We start from the raw sequence: 23,543 nt of genomic DNA on the forward strand, positions 1-23,543 counted from the left end.
CTATAGTGTACCATTCAGTGTGATATTAAAAATACATCTTATCCAAACCTTAACCCAACCCCAATATTCACCCAAACATAAGTGTGTCCTGAACTCTAACCCTAACCCTTCCCATATGGGCCCATTCATTCTAATGAATCTCATAGGCTATAATGGAGAATGGAAAAACATCCAAAATTTTTCCCCATCAAGAGTGTACCATTCAGTGTGATATTAAAAATACATCTTACCCAACCCTAAACCCAACCCCAATATTCACCCAAACATAAGTGTGTCCTGAACTCTAACCCTAACCCTTTCCATATGGGCCCATTCATTCTAATGAATCTCATAGGCTATAATGGAGAATGGAAAAACATCCAAAATTTTTCCCCATCAAGAGTGTACCATTCAGTGTAATGTTAAAAATAAATCTTTACCAACCCTAAACCCAACCCCAATATTCACCCAAACATAAGTGTGTCCTGAACTCTAACCCTAACCCTAACCCTTACCATATGGGCCCATTCATTCTAATGAATCTCATAGGCTATAATGGAGAATGGAAAAACATCCAAAATTTTTCCCCATCAAGAGTGTACCATTCAGTGTGATGTTAAAAATAAATCTTTACCAACCCTAAACCCAACCCCAATATTCACCCAAACATATGTGTGTCCTGAACTCTAACCCTAACTCTAACCCTTACCATATGGGCCCATTCATTCTAATGAATCTCATAGGCTATAATGGAGAATGGAAAAACATCCAAAATTTTTCCCCATCAATAGTGTACCATTCAGTGTGATATTAAAAATACATCTTACCCAACCCTAAACCCAACCCCAATATTCACCTAAACATAAGTGTGTCCTGAACTCTAACCCTAACCCTTACCATATGGGCCCATTCATTCTAATGAATCTCATAGGCTATAATGGAGAATGGAAAAACATCCAAAATTTTTCCCCATCAAGAGTGTACCATTCAGTGTGATGTTAAAAATAAATCTTTACCAGCCCTAAACCCAACCCCAATATTCACCCAAACATAAGTGTGTCCTGAACTCTAACCCTAACCCTAACCCTTACCATATGGGCCCATTCATTCTAATGAATCTCATAGGCTATAATGGAGAATGGAAAAACATCCAAAATTTTTCTCCATCAATAGTGTACCATTCAGTGTGATATTAAACATACATCTTACCCAACCCTAAACCAGACCCCCATTTTAAACCAAACATATGTGTGTCCTGAACTCTAACCCTAACCCTTACCATATGGGCCCATTCATTCTAATGAATCTCATAGGCTATAATGGAGAATGGAAAAACATCCAAAATTTTTCCCCATCAAGAGTGTACCATTCAGTGTGATATTAAAAATACATCTTACCCAACCCTAAACCCAACCCCAATATTCACCCAAACATAAGTGTGTCCTGAACTCTAACCCTAACCCTAACCCTTACCATATGGGCCCATTCATTCTAATGAATCTCATAGGCTATAATGGAGAATGGAAAAACATCCAAAATTTTTCCCCATCAAGAGTGTACCATTCAGTGTGATATTAAAAATACATCTTACCCAACCCTAAATCCAACCCCAATATTCACCCAAACATAAGTGTATCCTGAACTCTAATCCTAACCCTAACCCTTACCATATGGGCCCATTCATTCTAATGAATCTCATAGGCTATAATGGAGAATGGAAAAACATCCAAAATTTTTCCCCATCAAGAGTGTACCATTCAGTGTGATATTAAAAATACATCTTACCCAACCCTAAACCCAACCCCAATATTCACCCAAACATAAGTGTGTCCTGAACTCTAACCCTAACCCTAACCCTTACCATATGGGCCCATTCATTCTAATGAATCTCATAGGCTATAATGGAGAATGGAAAAACATCCAAAATTTTTCTCCATCAATAGTGTACCATTCAGTGTGATATTAAAAATACATCTTACCCAACCCTAAACCAGACCCCCATTTTAAACCGAACATATGTGTGTCCTGAACTCTAACCCTAACCCTTACCATATGGGCCCATTCATTCTAATGAATCTCATAGGCTATAATGGAGAATGGAAAAACATCCAAAATTTTTCCCCATCAAGAGTGTACCATTCAGTGTGATATTAAAAATACATCTTACCCAACCCTAAACCCAACCCCAATATTCACCCAAACATAAGTGTGTCCTGAACTCTAACCCTAACCCTAACCCTTACCATATGGGCCCATTCATTCTAATGAATCTCATAGGCTATAATGGAGAATGGAAAAACATCCAAAATTTTTCCCCATCAAGAGTGTACCATTCAGTGTGATATTAAAAATACATCTTACCCAACCCTAAATCCAACCCCAATATTCACCCAAACATAAGTGTATCCTGAACTCTAATCCTAACCCTAACCCTTACCATATGGGCCCATTCATTCTAATGAATCTCATAGGCTATAATGGAGAATGGAAAAACATCCAAAATTTTTCCCCATCAAGAGTGTACCATTCAGTGTGATATTAAAAATACATCTTACCCAACCCTAAACCCAACCCCAATATTCACCCAAACATAAGTGTGTCCTGAACTCTAACCCTAACCCTAACCCTTACCATATGGGCCCATTCATTCTAATGAATCTCATAGGCTATAATGGAGAATGGAAAAACATCCAAAATTTTTCCCCATCAAGAGTGTACCATTCAGTGTGATATTAAAAATACATCTTACCCAACCCTAAATCCAACCCCAATATTCACCCAAACATAAGTGTATCCTGAACTCTAATCCTAACCCTAACCCTTACCATATGGGCCCATTCATTCTAATGAATCTCATAGGCTATAATGGAGAATGGAAAAACATCCAAAATTTTTCCCCATCAAGAGTGTACCATTCAGTGTGATATTAAAAATACATCTTACCCAACCCTAAACCCAACCCCAATATTCACCCAAACATAAGTGTGTCCTGAACTCTAACCCTAACCCTAACCCTTACCATATGGGCCCATTCATTCTAATGAATCTCATAGGCTATAATGGAGAATGGAAAAACATCCAAAATTTTTCTCCATCAATAGTGTACCATTCAGTGTGATATTAAAAATACATCTTACCCAACCCTAAACCAGACCCCCATTTTAAACCGAACATATGTGTGTCCTGAACTCTAACCCTAACCCTTACCATATGGGCCCATTCATTCTAATGAATCTCATAGGCTATAATGGAGAATGGAAAAACATCCAAAATTTTTCCCCATCAAGAGTGTACCATTCAGTGTGATATTAAAAATACATCTTACCCAACCCTAAACCCAACCCCAATATTCACCCAAACATAAGTGTGTCCTGAACTCTAACCCTAACCCTAACCCTTACCATATGGGCCCATTCATTCTAATGAATCTCATAGGCTATAATGGAGAATGGAAAAACATCCAAAATTTTTCCCCATCAAGAGTGTACCATTCAGTGTGATATTAAAAATACATCTTACCCAACCCTAAATCCAACCCCAATATTCACCCAAACATAAGTGTATCCTGAACTCTAATCCTAACCCTAACCCTTACCATATGGGCCCATTCATTCTAATGAATCTCATAGGCTATAATGGAGAATGGAAAAACATCCAAATTTTTTCTCCATCTATAGTGTACCATTCAGTGTGATATTAAAAATACATCTTATCCAAACCTTAAATCAACCCCAATATTCACCCAAACATAAGTGTGTCCTGAACTCTAACCCTAACCCTAACCCTTACCATATGGGCCCATTCATTCTAATGAATCTCATAGGCTATAATGGAGAATGGAAAAACATCCAAAATTTTTCCCCATCAAGAGTGTACCATTCAGTGTGATATTAAAAATACATCTTACCCAACCCTAAACCCGACCCCAATATTCACCCAAACATAAGTGTGTCCTGAACTCTAACCCTAACCCTAACCCTTACCATATGGGCCCATTCATTCTAATGAATCTCATAGGCTATAATGGAGAATGGAAAAACATACAAAATTTTTCTCCATCAATAGTGTACCATTCAGTGTGATATTAAAAATACATCTTTCCCAACCCTAAACCAGACCCCCATTTTAAACCGAACATATGTGTGTCCTGAACTCTAACCCTAACCCTTACCATATGGGCCCATTCATTCTAATGAATCTCATAGGCTATAATGGAGAATGGAAAAACATCCAAAATTTTTCCCCATCAAGAGTGTACCATTCAGTGTGATATTAAAAATACATCTTACCCAACCCTAAACCCAACCCCAATATTCACCCAAACATAAGTGTGTCCTGAACTCTAACCCTAACCCTAACCCTTACCATATGGGCCCATTCATTCTAATGAATCTCATAGGCTATAATGGAGAATGGAAAAACATCCAAAATTTTTCCCCATCAAGAGTGTACCATTCAGTGTGATATTAAAAATACATCTTACCCAAGCCTAAATCCAACCCCAATATTCACCCAAACATAAGTGTATCCTGAACTCTAATCCTAACCCTAACCCTTACCATATGGGCCCATTCATTCTAATGAATCTCATAGGCTATAATGGAGAATGGAAAAACATCCAAATTTTTTCTCCATCTATAGTGTACCATTCAGTGTGATATTAAAAATACATCTTATCCAAACCTTAACCCAACCCCAATATTCACCCAAACATAAGTGTGTCCTGAACTCTAACCCTAACCCTTACCATATGGGCCCATTCATTCTAATGAATCTCATAGGCTGTAATGGAGAATGGAAAAACATCCAAAATTTTTCCCCATCAAGAGTGTACCATTCAGTGTGATATTAAAAATACATCTTACCCAACCCTAAACCCAACCCCAATATTCACCCAAACATAAGTGTGTCCTGAACTCTAACCCTAACCCTAACCCTTTCCATATGGGCCCATTCATTCTAATGAATCTCATAGGCTATAATGGAGAATGGAAAAACATCCAAAATTTTTCCCCATCAAGAGTGTACCATTCAGTGTGATGTTAAAAATAAATCTTTACCAGCCCTAAACCCAACCCCAATATTCACCCAAACATAAGTGTGTCCTGAACTCTAACCCTAACCCTAACCCTTACCATATGGGCCCATTCATTCTAATGAATCTCATAGGCTATAATGGAGAATGGAAAAACATCCAAAATTTTTCTCCATCAATAGTGTACCATTCAGTGTGATATTAAAAATACATCTTACCCAACCCTAAACCAGACCCCCATTTTAAACCGAACATATGTGTGTCCTGAACTCTAACCCTAACCCTTACCATATGGGCCCATTCATTCTAATGAATCTCATAGGCTATAATGGAGAATGGAAAAACATCCAAAATTTTTCCCCATCAAGAGTGTACCATTCAGTGTGATGTTAAAAATAAATCTTTACCAACCCTAAACCCAACCCCAATATTCACCCAAACATAAGTGTGTCCTGAACTCTAACCCTAACCCTAACCCTTTCCATATGGGCCCATTCATTCTAATGAATCTCATAGGCTATAATGGAGAATGGAAAAACATCCAAAATTTTTCCCCATCAAGAGTGTACCATTCAGTGTAATGTTAAAAATAAATCTTTACCAACCCTAAACCCAACCCCAATATTCACCCAAACATAAGTGTGTCTTGAACTCTAACCCTAACCCTAACCCTTACCATATGGGCCCATTCATTCTAATGAATCTCATAGGCTATAATGGAGAATGGAAAAACATCCAAATTTTTTCCCCATCAAGAGTGTACCATTCAGTGTGATATTAAAAATACATCTTACCCAACCCTAAATCCAACCCCAATATTCACCCAAACATAAGTGTATCCTGAACTCTAACTCTAACCCTAACCCTAACCCTAACCCTAACCCTTACCATATGGGCCCATTCATTCTAATGAATCTCATAGGCTATAATGGAGAATGGAAAAACATCCAAAATTTTTCCCCATCAAGAGTGTACCATTCAGTGTGATGTTAAAAATAAATCTTTACCAACCCTAAACCCAACCCCAATATTCACCCAAACATATGTGTGTCCTGAACTCTAACCCTAACCCTAACCCTTACCATATGGGCCCATTCATTCTAATGAATCTCATAGGCTATAATGGAGAATGGAAAAACATCCAAATTTTTTCCCCATCAAGAGTGTACCATTCAGTGTGATATTAAAAATACATCTTTCCCAACCCTAAATCCAACCCCAATATTCACCCAAACATAAGTGTATCCTGAACTCTAACCCTAACCCTAACCCTAACCCTTACCATATGGGCCCATTCATTCTAATGAATCTCATAGGCTATAATGGAGAATGGAAAAACATCCAAATTTTTTCTCCATCTATAGTGTACCATTCAGTGTGATATTAAAAATACATCTTATCCAAACCTTAACCCAACCCCAATATTCACCCAAACATAAGTGTGTCCTGAACTCTAACCCTAACCCTTACCATATGGGCCCATTCATTCTTATGAATCTCATAGGCTATAATGGAGAATGGAAAAACATCCAAAATTTTTCCCCATCAAGAGTGTACCATTCAGTGTGATATTAAAAATACATCTTACCCAACCCTAAACCCAACCCCAATATTCACCCAAACATAAGTGTGTCCTGAACTCTAACCCTAACCCTTTCCATATGGGCCCATTCATTCTAATGAATCTCATAGGCTATAATGGAGAATGGAAAAACATCCAAAATTTTTCCCCATCAAGAGTGTACCATTCAGTGTGATGTTAAAAATAAATCTTTACCAACCCTAAACCCAACACCAATATTCACCCAAACATAAGTGTGTCCTGAACTCTAACCCTAACCCTAACCCTTACCATATGGGCCCATTCATTCTAATGAATCTCATAGGCTATAATGGAGAATGGAAAAACATTCAAATTTTTTCTCCATCTATAGTGTACCATTCAGTGTGATATTAAAAATACATCTTACCCAACCCTAAACCCAACCCCAATATTCACCCAAACATAAGTGTGTCCTGAACTCTAACCCTAACCCTAACCCTTTCCATATGGGCCCATTCATTCTAATGAATCTCATAGGCTATAATGGAGAATGGAAAAACATCCAAAATTTTTCCCCATCAAGAGTGTACCATTCAGTGTAATGTTAAAAATAAATCTTTACCAACCCTAAACCCAACCCCAATATTCACCCAAACATAAGTGTGTCCTGAACTCTAACCCTAACCCTAACCCTTACCATATGGGCCCATTCATTCTAATGAATCTAATAGGCTATAATGGAGAATGGAAAAACATCCAAAATTTTTCCCCATCAAGAGTGTACCATTCAGTGTGATGTTAAAAATAAATCTTTACCAACCCTAAACCCAACCCCAATATTCACCCAAACATATGTGTGTCCTGAACTCTAACCCTAACCCTAACCCTTACCATATGGGCCCATTCATTCTAATGAATCTCATAGGCTATAATGGAGAATGGAAAAACATCCAAAATTTTTCCCCATCAAGAGTGTACCATTCAGTGTGATATTAAAAATACATCTTACCCAACCCTAAATCCAACCCCAATATTCACCCAAACATAAGTGTATCCTGAACTCTAACCCTAACCCTAACCCTAACCCTAACCCTAACCCTTACCATATGGGCCCATTCATTCTAATGAATCTCATAGGCTATAATGGAGAATGGAAAAACATCCAAATTTTTTCTCCATCTATAGTGTACCATTCAGTGTGATATTAAAAATACATCTTATCCAAACCTTAACCCAACCCCAATATTCACCCAAACATAAGTGTGTCCTGAACTCTAACCCTAACCCTTACCATATGGGCCCATTCATTCTTATGAATCTCATAGGCTATAATGGAGAATGGAAAAACATCCAAAATTTTTCCCCATCAAGAGTGTACCATTCAGTGTGATATTAAAAATACATCTTACCCAACCCTAAACCCAACCCCAATATTCACCCAAACATAAGTGTGTCCTGAACTCTAACCCTAACCCTTTCCATATGGGCCCATTCATTCTAATGAATCTCATAGGCTATAATGGAGAATGGAAAAACATCCAAAATTTTTCCCCATCAAGAGTGTACCATTCAGTGTAATGTTAAAAATAAATCTTTACCAACCCTAAACCCAACCCCAATATTCACCCAAACATAAGTGTGTCCTGAACTCTAACCCTAACCCTAACCCTTACCATATGGGCCCATTCATTCTAATGAATCTCATAGGCTATAATGGAGAATGGAAAAACATCCAAAATTTTTCCCCATCAAGAGTGTACCATTCAGTGTGATGTTAAAAATAAATCTTTACCAACCCTAAACCCAACCCCAATATTCACCCAAACATATGTGTGTCCTGAACTCTAACCCTAACCCTAACCCTTACCATATGGGCCCATTCATTCTAATGAATCTCATAGGCTATAATGGAGAATGGAAAAACATCCAAAATTTTTCCCCAGCAATTGTGTACCATTCAGTGTGATATTAAAAATACATCTTACCCAACCCTAAACCCAACCCCAATATTCACCTAAACATAAGTGTGTCCTGAACTCTAACCCTAACCCTAACCCTTACCATATGGGCCCATTCATTCTAATGAATCTCATAGGCTATAATGGAGAATGGAAAAACATCCAAAATTTTTCCCCATCAAGAGTGTACCATTCAGTGTGATGTTAAAAATAAATCTTTACCAGCCCTAAACCCAACCCCAATATTCACCCAAACATAAGTGTGTCCTGAACTCTAACCCTAACCCTAACCCTTACCATATGGGCCCATTCATTCTAATGAATCTCATAGGCTATAATGGAGAATGGAAAAACATCCAAAATTTTTCTCCATCAATAGTGTACCATTCAGTGTGATATTAAAAATACATCTTACCCAACCCTAAACCAGACCCCCATTTTAAACCGAACATATGTGTGTCCTGAACTCTAACCCTAACCCTTACCATATGGGCCCATTCATTCTAATGAATCTCATAGGCTATAATGGAGAATGGAAAAACATCCAAAATTTTTCCCCATCAAGAGTGTACCATTCAGTGTGATGTTAAAAATAAATCTTTACCAACCCTAAACCCAACCCCAATATTCACCCAAACATAAGTGTGTCCTGAACTCTAACCCTAACCCTAACCCTTTCCATATGGGCCCATTCATTCTAATGAATCTCATAGGTTATAATGGAGAATGGAAAAACATCCAAAATTTTTCCCCATCAAGAGTGTACCATTCAGTGTAATGTTAAAAATAAATCTTTACCAACCCTAAACCCAACCCCAATATTCACCCAAACATAAGTGTGTCTTGAACTCTAACCCTAACCCTAACCCTTACCATATGGGCCCATTCATTCTAATGAATCTCATAGGCTATAATGGAGAATGGAAAAACATCCAAAATTTTTCCCCATCAAGAGTGTACCATTCAGTGTGATGTTAAAAATAAATCTTTACCAACCCTAAACCCAACCCCAATATTCACCCAAACATATGTGTGTCCTGAACTCTAACCCTAACCCTAACCCTTACCATATGGGCCCATTCATTCTAATGAATCTCATAGGCTATAATGGAGAATGGAAAAACATCCAAATTTTTTCCCCATCAAGAGTGTACCATTCAGTGTGATATTAAAAATACATCTTTCCCAACCCTAAATCCAACCCCAATATTCACCCAAACATAAGTGTGTCCTGAACTCTAACCCTAACCCTAACCCTAACCCTAACCCTTACCATATGGGCCCATTCATTCTAATGAATCTCATAGGCTATAATGGAGAATGGAAAAACATCCAAATTTTTTCTCCATCTATAGTGTACCATTCAGTGTGATGTTAAAAATAAATCTTATCCAAACCTTAACCCAACCCCAATATTCACCCAAACATAAGTGTGTCCTGAACTCTAACCCTAACCCTTACCATATGGGCCCATTCATTCTTATGAATCTCATAGGCTATAATGGAGAATGGAAAAACATCCAAAATTTTTCCCCATCAAGAGTGTACCATTCAGTGTGATATTAAAAATACATCTTACCCAACCCTAAACCCAACCCCAATATTGACCCAAACATAAGTGTGTCCTGAACTCTAACCCTAACCCTTTCCATATGGGCCCATTCATTCTAATGAATCTCATAGGCTATAATGGAGAATGGAAAAACATCCAAAATTTTTCCCCATCAAGAGTGTACCATTCAGTGTGATGTTAAAAATAAATCTTTACCAACCCTAAACCCAACCCCAATATTCACCCAAACATAAGTGTGTCCTGAACTCTAACCCTAACCCTAACCCTTTCCATATGGGCCCATTCATTCTAATGAATCTCATAGGTTATAATGGAGAATGGAAAAACATCCAAAATTTTTCCCCATCAAGAGTGTACCATTCAGTGTAATGTTAAAAATAAATCTTTACCAACCCTAAACCCAACCCCAATATTCACCCAAACATAAGTGTGTCCTGAACTCTAACCCTAACCCTAACCCTTACCATATGGGCCCATTCATTCTAATGAATCTCATAGGCTATAATGGAGAATGGAAAAACATCCAAAATTTTTCCCCATCAAGAGTGTACCATTCAGTGTGATGTTAAAAATAAATCTTTACCAACCCTAAACCCAACCCCAATATTCACCCAAACATATGTGTGTCCTGAACTCTAACCCTAACCCTAACCCTTACCATATGGGCCCATTCATTCTAATGAATCTCATAGGCTATAATGGAGAATGGAAAAACATCCAAATTTTTTCCCCATCAAGAGTGTACCATTCAGTGTGATATTAAAAATACATCTTTCCCAACCCTAAATCCAACCCCAATATTCACCCAAACATAAGTGTGTCCTGAACTCTAACCCTAACCCTAACCCTAACCCTAACCCTTACCATATGGGCCCATTCATTCTAATGAATCTCATAGGCTATAATGGAGAATGGAAAAACATCCAAATTTTTTCTCCATCTATAGTGTACCATTCAGTGTGATATTAAAAATACATCTTATCCAAACCTTAACCCAACCCCAATATTCACCCAAACATAAGTGTGTCCTGAACTCTAACCCTAACCCTTACCATATGGGCCCATTCATTCTTATGAATCTCATAGGCTATAATGGAGAATGGAAAAACATCCAAAATTTTTCCCCATCAAGAGTGTACCATTCAGTGTGATATTAAAAATACATCTTACCCAACCCTAAACCCAACCCCAATATTGACCCAAACATAAGTGTGTCCTGAACTCTAACCCTAACCCTTTCCATATGGGCCCATTCATTCTAATGAATCTCATAGGCTATAATGGAGAATGGAAAAACATCCAAAATTTTTCCCCATCAAGAGTGTACCATTCAGTGTGATGTTAAAAATAAATCTTTACCAACCCTAAACCCAACCCCAATATTCACCCAAACATAAGTGTGTCCTGAACTCTAACCCTAACCCTAACCCTTACCATATGGGCCCATTCATTCTAATGAATCTCATAGGCTATAATGGAGAATGGAAAAACATCCAAAATTTTTCCCCATCAAGAGTGTACCATTCAGTGTGATGTTAAAAATAAATCTTTACCAACCCTAAACCCAACCCCAATATTCACCCAAACATATGTGTGTCCTGAACTCTAACCCTAACCCTTTCCATATGGGCCCATTCATTCTAATGAATCTCATAGGTTATAATGGAGAATGGAAAAACATCCAAAATTTTTCCCCATCAAGAGTGTACCATTCAGTGTAATGTTAAAAATAAATCTTTACCAACCCTAAACCCAACCCCAATATTCACCCAAACATAAGTGTGTCTTGAACTCTAACCCTAACCCTAACCCTTACCATATGCGCCCATTCATTCTAATGAATCTCATAGGCTATAATGGAGAATGGAAAAACATCCAAAATTTTTCCCCATCAAGAGTGTACCATTCAGTGTGATGTTAAAAATAAATCTTTACCAACCCTAAACCCAACCCCAATATTCACCCAAACATATGTGTGTCCTGAACTCTAACCCTAACCCTAACCCTTACCATATGGGCCCATTCATTCTAATGAATCTCATAGGCTATAATGGAGAATGGAAAAACATCCAAATTTTTTCCCCATCAAGAGTGTACCATTCAGTGTGATATTAAAAATACATCTTTCCCAACCCTAAATCCAACCCCAATATTCACCCAAACATAAGTGTGTCCTGAACTCTAACCCTAACCCTAACCCTAACCCTAACCCTTACCATATGGGCCCATTCATTCTAATGAATCTCATAGGCTATAATGGAGAATGGAAAAACATCCAAATTTTTTCTCCATCTATAGTGTACCATTCAGTGTGATGTTAAAAATAAATCTTATCCAAACCTTAACCCAACCCCAATATTCACCCAAACATAAGTGTGTCCTGAACTCTAACCCTAACCCTTACCATATGGGCCCATTCATTCTTATGAATCTCATAGGCTATAATGGAGAATGGAAAAACATCCAAAATTTTTCCCCATCAAGAGTGTACCATTCAGTGTGATATTAAAAATACATCTTACCCAACCCTAAACCCAACCCCAATATTGACCCAAACATAAGTGTGTCCTGAACTCTAACCCTAACCCTTTCCATATGGGCCCATTCATTCTAATGAATCTCATAGGCTATAATGGAGAATGGAAAAACATCCAAAATTTTTCCCCATCAAGAGTGTACCATTCAGTGTGATGTTAAAAATAAATCTTTACCAACCCTAAACCCAACCCCAATATTCACCCAAACATAAGTGTGTCCTGAACTCTAACCCTAACCCTAACCCTTTCCATATGGGCCCATTCATTCTAATGAATCTCATAGGTTATAATGGAGAATGGAAAAACATCCAAAATTTTTCCCCATCAAGAGTGTACCATTCAGTGTAATGTTAAAAATAAATCTTTACCAACCCTAAACCCAACCCCAATATTCACCCAAACATAAGTGTGTCTTGAACTCTAACCCTAACCCTAACCCTTACCATATGGGCCCATTCATTCTAATGAATCTCATAGGCTATAATGGAGAATGGAAAAACATCCAAAATTTTTCCCCATCAAGAGTGTACCATTCAGTGTGATGTTAAAAATAAATCTTTACCAACCCTAAACCCAACCCCAATATTCACCCAAACATATGTGTGTCCTGAACTCTAACCCTAACCCTAACCCTTACCATATGGGCCCATTCATTCTAATGAATCTCATAGGCTATAATGGAGAATGGAAAAACATCCAAATTTTTTCCCCATCAAGAGTGTACCATTCAGTGTGATATTAAAAATACATCTTTCCCAACCCTAAATCCAACCCCAATATTCACCCAAACATAAGTGTGTCCTGAACTCTAACCCTAACCCTAACCCTAACCCTAACCCTTACCATATGGGCCCATTCATTCTAATGAATCTCATAGGCTATAATGGAGAATGGAAAAACATCCAAATTTTTTCTCCATCTATAGTGTACCATTCAGTGTGATATTAAAAATACATCTTATCCAAACCTTAACCCAACCCCAATATTCACCCAAACATAAGTGTGTCCTGAACTCTAACCCTAACCCTTACCATATGGGCCCATTCATTCTTATGAATCTCATAGGCTATAATGGAGAATGGAAAAACATCCAAAATTTTTCCCCATCAAGAGTGTACCATTCAGTGTGATATTAAAAATACATCTTACCCAACCCTAAACCCAACCCCAATATTGACCCAAACATAAGTGTGTCCTGAACTCTAACCCTAACCCTTTCCATATGGGCCCATTCATTCTAATGAATCTCATAGGCTATAATGGAGAATGGAAAAACATCCAAAATTTTTCCCCATCAAGAGTGTACCATTCAGTGTGATGTTAAAAATAAATCTTTACCAACCCTAAACCCAACCCCAATATTCACCCAAACATAAGTGTGTCCTGAACTCTAACCCTAACCCTAACCCTTACCATATGGGCCCATTCATTCTAATGAATCTCATAGGCTATAATGGAGAATGGAAAAACATCCAAAATTTTTCCCCATCAAGAGTGTACCATTCAGTGTGATGTTAAAAATAAATCTTTACCAACCCTAAACCCAACCCCAATATTCACCCAAACATATGTGTGTCCTGAACTCTAACCCTAACCCTTTCCATATGGGCCCATTCATTCTAATGAATCTCATAGGTTATAATGGAGAATGGAAAAACATCCAAAATTTTTCCCCATCAAGAGTGTACCATTCAGTGTAATGTTAAAAATAAATCTTTACCAACCCTAAACCCAACCCCAATATTCACCCAAACATAAGTGTGTCTTGAACTCTAACCCTAACCCTAACCCTTACCATATGCGCCCATTCATTCTAATGAATCTCATAGGCTATAATGGAGAATGGAAAAACATCCAAAATTTTTCCCCATCAAGAGTGTACCATTCAGTGTGATGTTAAAAATAAATCTTTACCAACCCTAAACCCAACCCCAATATTCACCCAAACATATGTGTGTCCTGAACTCTAACCCTAACCCTAACCCTTACCATATGGGCCCATTCATTCTAATGAATCTCATAGGCTATAATGGAGAATGGAAAAACATCCAAATTTTTTCCCCATCAAGAGTGTACCATTCAGTGTGATATTAAAAATACATCTTTCCCAACCCTAAATCCAACCCCAATATTCACCCAAACATAAGTGTATCCTGAACTCTAACCCTAACCCTAACCCTAACCCTAACCCTTACCATATGGGCCCATTCATTCTAATGAATCTCATAGGCTATAATGGAGAATGGAAAAACATCCAAATTTTTTCTCCATCTATAGTGTACCATTCAGTGTGATGTTAAAAATAAATCTTATCCAAACCTTAACCCAACCCCAATATTCACCCAAACATAAGTGTGTCCTGAACTCTAACCCTAACCCTTACCATATGGGCCCATTCATTCTTATGAATCTCATAGGCTATAATGGAGAATGGAAAAACATCCAAAATTTTTCCCCATCAAGAGTGTACCATTCAGTGTGATATTAAAAATACATCTTACCCAACCCTAAACCCAACCCCAATATTCACCCAAACATAAGTGTGTCCTGAACTCTAACCCTAACCCTTTCCATATGGGCCCATTCATTCTAATGAATCTCATAGGCTATAATGGAGAATGGAAAAACATCCAAAATTTTTCCCCATCAAGAGTGTACCATTCAGTGTGATGTTAAAAATAAATCTTTACCAACCCTAAACCCAACCCCAATATTCACCCAAACATAAGTGTGTCCTGAACTCTAACCCTAACCCTAACCCTTACCATATGGGCCCATTCATTCTAATGAATCTCATAGGCTATAATGGAGAATCGAAAAACATCCAAAATTTTTCCCCATCAAGAGTGTACCATTCAGTGTGATGTTAAAAATAAATCTTTACCAACCCTAAACCCAACCCCAATATTCACCCAAACATATGTGTGTCCTGAACTCTAACCCTAACCCTTACCATATGGGCCCATTCATTCTAATGAATCTCATAGGCTATAATGGAGAATGGAAAAACATCCAAAATTTTTCCCCATCAAGAGTGTACCATTCAGTGTGATATTAAAAATACATCTTACCCAAGCCTAAACCCAACCCCAATATTCACCCAAACATAAGTGTGTCCTGAACTCTAACCCTAACCCTAACCCTTTCCATATGGGCCCATTCATTCTAATGAATCTCATAGGCTATAATGGAGAATGGAAAAACATCCAAAATTTTTCCCCATCAAGAGTGTACCATTCAGTGTAATGTTAAAAATAAATCTTTACCAACCCTAAACCCAACCCCAATATTCACCCAAACATAAGTGTGTCCTGAACTCTAACCCTAACCCTAACCCTTACCATATGGGCCCATTCATTCTAATGAATCTCATAGGCTATAATGGAGAATGGAAAAACATCCAAAATTTTTCTCCATCAATAGTGTACCATTCAGTGTGATATTAAAAATACATCTTACCCAACCCTAAACCAGACCCCCATTTTAAACCGAACATATGTGTGTCCTGAACTCTAACCCTAACCCTTACCATATGGGCCCATTCATTCTAATGAATCTCATAGGCTATAATGGAGAATGGAAAAACATCCAAAATTTTTCCCCATCAAGAGTGTACCATTCAGTGTGATGTTAAAAATACATCTTTACCAACACTAAACCCAACCCCAATATTCACCCAAACATATGTGTGTCCTGAACTCTAACCCTAACCCTAACCCTTACCATATGGGCCCATTCATTCTAATGAATCTCATAGGCTATAATGGAAAATGGAAAAACATCCAAAATTTTTCCCCATCAAGAGTGTACCATTCAGTGTGATATTAAAAATACATCTTACCCAACCCTAAATCCAACCCCAATATTCACCCAAACATAAGTGTATCCTGAACTCTAACCCTAACCCTAACCCTTACCATATGGGCCCATTCATTCTAATGAATCTCATAGGCTATAATGGAGAATGGAAAAACATCCAAATTTTTTCTCCATCTATAGTGTACCATTCAGTGTGATATTAAAAATACATCTTATCCAAACCTTAACCCAACCCCAATATTCACCCAAACATAAGTGTGTCCTGAACTCTAACCCTAACCCTAACCCTTACCATATGGGCCCATTCATTCTAATGAATCTCATAGGCTATAATGGAGAATGGAAAAACATCCAAAATTTTTCTCCATCAAGAGTGTACCATTCAGTGTGATATTAAAAATACATCTTACCCAACCCTAAACCCAACCCCAATATTCACCCAAACATATGTGTGTCCTGAACTCTAACCCTAACCCTAACCCTCACCATATGGGCCCATTCATTCTAATGAATCTCATAGGCTATAATGGAGAATGGAAAAACATCCAAAATTTTTCCCCATCAAGAGTGTACCATTCAGTGTGATATTAAAAATACATCTTACCCAACCCTAAATCCAACCCCAATATTCACCCAAACATAAGTGTATCCTGAACTCTAACCCTAACCCTAACCCTTACCATATGGGCCCATTCATTCTAATGAATCTCATAGGCTATAATGGAGAATGGAAAAACATCCAAATTTTTTCTCCATCTATAGTGTACCATTCAGTGTGATATTAAAAATACATCTTATCCAAACCTTAACCCAACCCCAACATTCACCCAAACATAAGTGTGTCCTGAACTCTAACCCTAACCCTTACCATATGGGCCCATTCATTCTAATGAATCTCATAGGCTGTAATGGAGAATGGAAAAACATCCAAAATTTTTCCCCATCAAGAGTGTACCATTCAGTGTGATATTAAAAATACATCTTACCCAACCCTAAACCCAACCCCAATATTCACCCAAACATAAGTGTGTCCTGAACTCTAACCCTAACCCTAACCCTTTCCATATGGGCCCATTCATTCTAATGAATCTCATAGGCTATAATGGAGAATGGAAAAACATCCAAAATTTTTCCCCATCAAGAGTGTACCATTCAGTGTGATGTTAAAAATAAATCTTTACCAACCCTAAACCCAACCCCAATATTCACCCAAACATAAGTGTGTCCTGAACTCTAACCCTAACCCTAACCCTTACCATATGGGCCCATTCATTCTAATGAATCTCATAGGCTATAATGGAGAATGGAAAAACATCCAAAATTTTTCCCCATCAAGAGTGTACCATTCAGTGTGATGTTAAAAATAAATCTTTACCAACCCTAAACCCAACCCCAATATTCACCCAAACATATGTGTGTCCTGAACTCTAACCCTAACCCTTACCATATGGGCCCATTCATTCTAATGAATCTCATAGGCTATAATGGAGAATGGAAAAACATCCAAAATTTTTCCCCATCAAGAGTGTACCATTCAGTGTGATATTAAAAATACATCTTACCCAACCCTAAACCCAACCCCAATATTCACCCAAACATAAGTGTGTCCTGAACTCTAACCCTAACCCTAACCCTTTCCATATGGGCCCATTCATTCTAATGAATCTCATAGGCTATAATGGAGAATGGAAAAACATCCAAAATTTTTCCCCATCAAGAGTCTACCATTCAGTGTAATGTTAAAAATAAATCTTTACCAACCCTAAACCCAACCCCAATATTCACCCAAACATAAGTGTGTCCTGAACTCTAACCCTAACCCTAACCCTTACCATATGGGCCCATTCATTCTAATGAATCTCATAGGCTATAATGGAGAATGGAAAAACATCCAAAATTTTTCCCCATCAATAGTGTACCATTCAGTGTGATGTTAAAAATAAATCTTTACCAACCCTAAACCCAACCCCAATATTCACCCAAACATATGTGTGTCCTGAACTCTAACCCTAACCCTAACCCTTACCATATGGGCCCATTCATTCTAATGAATCTCATAGGCTATAATGGAGAATGGAAAAACATCCAAAATTTTTCCCCATCAATAGTGTACCATTCAGTGTGATATTAAAAATACATCTTACCCAACCCTAAACCCAACCCCAATATTCACCTAAACATATGTGTGTCCTGAACTCTAACCCTAACCCTAACCCTTACCATATGGGCCCATTCATTCTAATGAATCTCATAGGCTATAATGGAGAATGGAAAAACATCCAAAATTTTTCCCCATCAAGAGTGTACCATTCAGTGTGATGTTAAAAATAAATCTTTACCAGCCCTAAACCCAACCCCAATATTCACCCAAACATAAGTGTGTCCTGAACTCTAACCCTAACCCTAACCCTTACCATATGGGCCCATTCATTCTAATGAATCTCATAGGCTATAATGGAGAATGGAAAAACATCCAAAATTTTTCCCCATCAAGAGTGTACCATTCAGTGTAATGTTAAAAATAAATCTTTACCAACCCTAAACCCAACCCCAATATTCACCCAAACATAAGTGTGTCCTGAACTCTAACCCTAACCCTAACCCTTACCATATGGGCCCATTCATTCTAATGAATCTCATAGGCTATAATGGAGAATGGAAAAACATCCAAAATTTTTCTCCATCAATAGTGTACCATTCAGTGTGATATTAAAAATACATCTTACCCAACCCTAAACCAGACCCCCATTTTAAACCGAACATATGTGTGTCCTGAACTCTAACCCTAACCCTTACCATATGGGCCCATTCATTCTAATGAATCTCATAGGCTATAATGGAGAATGGAAAAACATCCAAAATTTTTCCCCATCAAGAGTGTACCATTCAGTGTGATGTTAAAAATACATCTTTACCAACACTAAACCCAACCCCAATATTCACCCAAACATATGTGTGTCCTGAACTCTAACCCTAACCCTAACCCTTACCATATGGGCCCATTCATTCTAATGAATCTCATAGGCTATAATGGAAAATGGAAAAACATCCAAAATTTTTCCCCATCAAGAGTGTACCATTCAGTGTGATATTAAAAATACATCTTACCCAACCCTAAATCCAACCCCAATATTCACCCAAACATAAGTGTATCCTGAACTCTAACCCTAACCCTAACCCTTACCATATGGGCCCATTCATTCTAATGAATCTCATAGGCTATAATGGAGAATGGAAAAACATCCAAATTTTTTCTCCATCTATAGTGTACCATTCAGTGTGATATTAAAAATACATCTTATCCAAACCTTAACCCAACCCCAATATTCACCCAAACATAAGTGTGTCCTGAACTCTAACCCTAACCCTAACCCTTACCATATGGGCCCATTCATTCTAATGAATCTCATAGGCTATAATGGAGAATGGAAAAACATCCAAAATTTTTCTCCATCAAGAGTGTACCATTCAGTGTGATATTAAAAATACATCTTACCCAACCCTAAACCCAACCCCAATATTCACCCAAACATAAGTGTGTCCTGAACTCTAACCCTAACCCTAACCCTTTCCATATGGGCCCATTCATTCTAATGAATCTCATAGGCTATAATGGAGAATGGAAAAACATCCAAAATTTTTCCCCATCAAGAGTGTACCATTCAGTGTGATGTTAAAAATAAATCTTTACCAACCCTAAACCCAACCCCAATATTCACCCAAACATAAGTGTGTCCTGAACTCTAACCCTAACCCTAACCCTTACCATATGGGCCCATTCATTCTAATGAATCTCATAGGCTATAATGGAGAATGGAAAAACATCCAAAATTTTTCCCCATCAAGAGTGTACCATTCAGTGTGATGTTAAAAATAAATCTTTACCAACCCTAAACCCAACCCCAATATTCACCCAAACATATGTGTGTCCTGAACTCTAACCCTAACCCTTACCATATGGGCCCATTCATTCTAATGAATCTCATAGGCTATAATGGAGAATGGAAAAACATCCAAAATTTTTCCCCATCAAGAGTGTACCATTCAGTGTGATATTAAAAATACATCTTACCCAACCCTAAACCCAACCCCAATATTCACCCAAACATAAGTGTGTCCTGAACTCTAACCCTAACCCTAACCCTTTCCATATGGGCCCATTCATTCTAATGAATCTCATAGGCTATAATGGAGAATGGAAAAACATCCAAAATTTTTCCCCATCAAGAGTGTACCATTCAGTGTGATGTTAAAAATAAATCTTTACCAACCCTAAACCCAACCCCAATATTCACCCAAACATAAGTGTGTCCTGAACTCTAACCCTAACCCTAACCCTTACCATATGGGCCCATTCATTCTAATGAATCTCATAGGCTATAATGGAGAATGGAAAAACATCCAAAATTTTTCCCCATCAAGAGTGTACCATTCAGTGTGATGTTAAAAATAAATCTTTACCAACCCTAAACCCAACCCCAATATTCACCCAAACATATGTGTGTCCTGAACTCTAACCCTAACCCTTACCATATGGGCCCATTCATTCTAATGAATCTCATAGGCTATAATGGAGAATGGAAAAACATCCAAAATTTTTCCCCATCAAGAGTGTACCATTCAGTGTGATATTAAAAATACATCTTACCCAACCCTAAACCCAACCCCAATATTCACCCAAACATAAGTGTGTCCTGAACTCTAACCCTAACCCTAACCCTTTCCATATGGGCCCATTCATTCTAATGAATCTCATAGGCTATAATGGAGAATGGAAAAACATCCAAAATTTTTCCCCATCAAGAGTCTACCATTCAGTGTAATGTTAAAAATAAATCTTTACCAACCCTAAACCCAACCCCAATATTCACCCAAACATAAGTGTGTCCTGAACTCTAACCCTAACCCTAACCCTTACCATATGGGCCCATTCATTCTAATGAATCTCATAGGCTATAATGGAGAATGGAAAAACATCCAAAATTTTTCCCCATCAATAGTGTACCATTCAGTGTGATGTTAAAAATAAATCTTTACCAACCCTAAACCCAACCCCAATATTCACCCAAACATATGTGTGTCCTGAACTCTAACCCTAACCCTAACCCTTACCATATGGGCCCATTCATTCTAATGAATCTCATAGGCTATAATGGAGAATGGAAAAACATCCAAAATTTTTCCCCATCAATAGTGTACCATTCAGTGTGATATTAAAAATACATCTTACCCAACCCTAAACCCAACCCCAATATTCACCTAAACATATGTGTGTCCTGAACTCTAACCCTAACCCTAACCCTTACCATATGGGCCCATTCATTCTAATGAATCTCATAGGCTATAATGGAGAATGGAAAAACATCCAAAATTTTTCCCCATCAAGAGTGTACCATTCAGTGTGATGTTAAAAATAAATCTTTACCAGCCCTAAACCCAACCCCAATATTCACCCAAACATAAGTGTGTCCTGAACTCTAACCCTAACCCTAACCCTTACCATATGGGCCCATTCATTCTAATGAATCTCATAGGCTATAATGGAGAATGGAAAAACATCCAAAATTTTTCCCCATCAAGAGTGTACCATTCAGTGTAATGTTAAAAATAAATCTTTACCAACCCTAAACCCAACCCCAATATTCACCCAAACATAAGTGTGTCCTGAACTCTAACCCTAACCCTAACCCTTACCATATGGGCCCATTCATTCTAATGAATCTCATAGGCTATAATGGAGAATGGAAAAACATCCAAAATTTTTCTCCATCAATAGTGTACCATTCAGTGTGATATTAAAAATACATCTTACCCAACCCTAAACCAGACCCCCATTTTAAACCGAACATATGTGTGTCCTGAACTCTAACCCTAACCCTTACCATATGGGCCCATTCATTCTAATGAATCTCATAGGCTATAATGGAGAATGGAAAAACATCCAAAATTTTTCCCCATCAAGAGTGTACCATTCAGTGTGATGTTAAAAATACATCTTTACCAACACTAAACCCAACCCCAATATTCACCCAAACATATGTGTGTCCTGAACTCTAACCCTAACCCTAACCCTTACCATATGGGCCCATTCATTCTAATGAATCTCATAGGCTATAATGGAAAATGGAAAAACATCCAAAATTTTTCCCCATCAAGAGTGTACCATTCAGTGTGATATTAAAAATACATCTTACCCAACCCTAAATCCAACCCCAATATTCACCCAAACATAAGTGTATCCTGAACTCTAACCCTAACCCTAACCCTTACCATATGGGCCCATTCATTCTAATGAATCTCATAGGCTATAATGGAGAATGGAAAAACATCCAAATTTTTTCTCCATCTATAGTGTACCATTCAGTGTGATATTAAAAATACATCTTATCCAAACCTTAACCCAACCCCAATATTCACCCAAACATAAGTGTGTCCTGAACTCTAACCCTAACCCTAACCCTTACCATATGGGCCCATTCATTCTAATGAATCTCATAGGCTATAATGGAGAATGGAAAAACATCCAAAATTTTTCTCCATCAAGAGTGTACCATTCAGTGTGATATTAAAAATACATCTTACCCAACCCTAAACCCAACCCCAATATTCACCCAAACATAAGTGTGTCCTGAACTCTAACCCTAACCCTAACCCTTTCCATATGGGCCCATTCATTCTAATGAATCTCATAGGCTATAATGGAGAATGGAAAAACATCCAAAATTTTTCCCCATCAAGAGTGTACCATTCAGTGTGATGTTAAAAATAAATCTTTACCAACCCTAAACCCAACCCCAATATTCACCCAAACATAAGTGTGTCCTGAACTCTAACCCTAACCCTAACCCTTACCATATGGGCCCATTCATTCTAATGAATCTCATAGGCTATAATGGAGAATGGAAAAACATCCAAAATTTTTCCCCATCAAGAGTGTACCATTCAGTGTGATGTTAAAAATAAATCTTTACCAACCCTAAACCCAACCCCAATATTCACCCAAACATATGTGTGTCCTGAACTCTAACCCTAACCCTTACCATATGGGCCCATTCATTCTAATGAATCTCATAGGCTATAATGGAGAATGGAAAAACAT

Source organism: Heteronotia binoei, unplaced genomic scaffold, assembly GCF_032191835.1.
Source record: "Heteronotia binoei isolate CCM8104 ecotype False Entrance Well unplaced genomic scaffold, APGP_CSIRO_Hbin_v1 ptg000728l, whole genome shotgun sequence".
Classification (NCBI taxonomy): domain Eukaryota; kingdom Metazoa; phylum Chordata; class Lepidosauria; order Squamata; family Gekkonidae; genus Heteronotia; species Heteronotia binoei.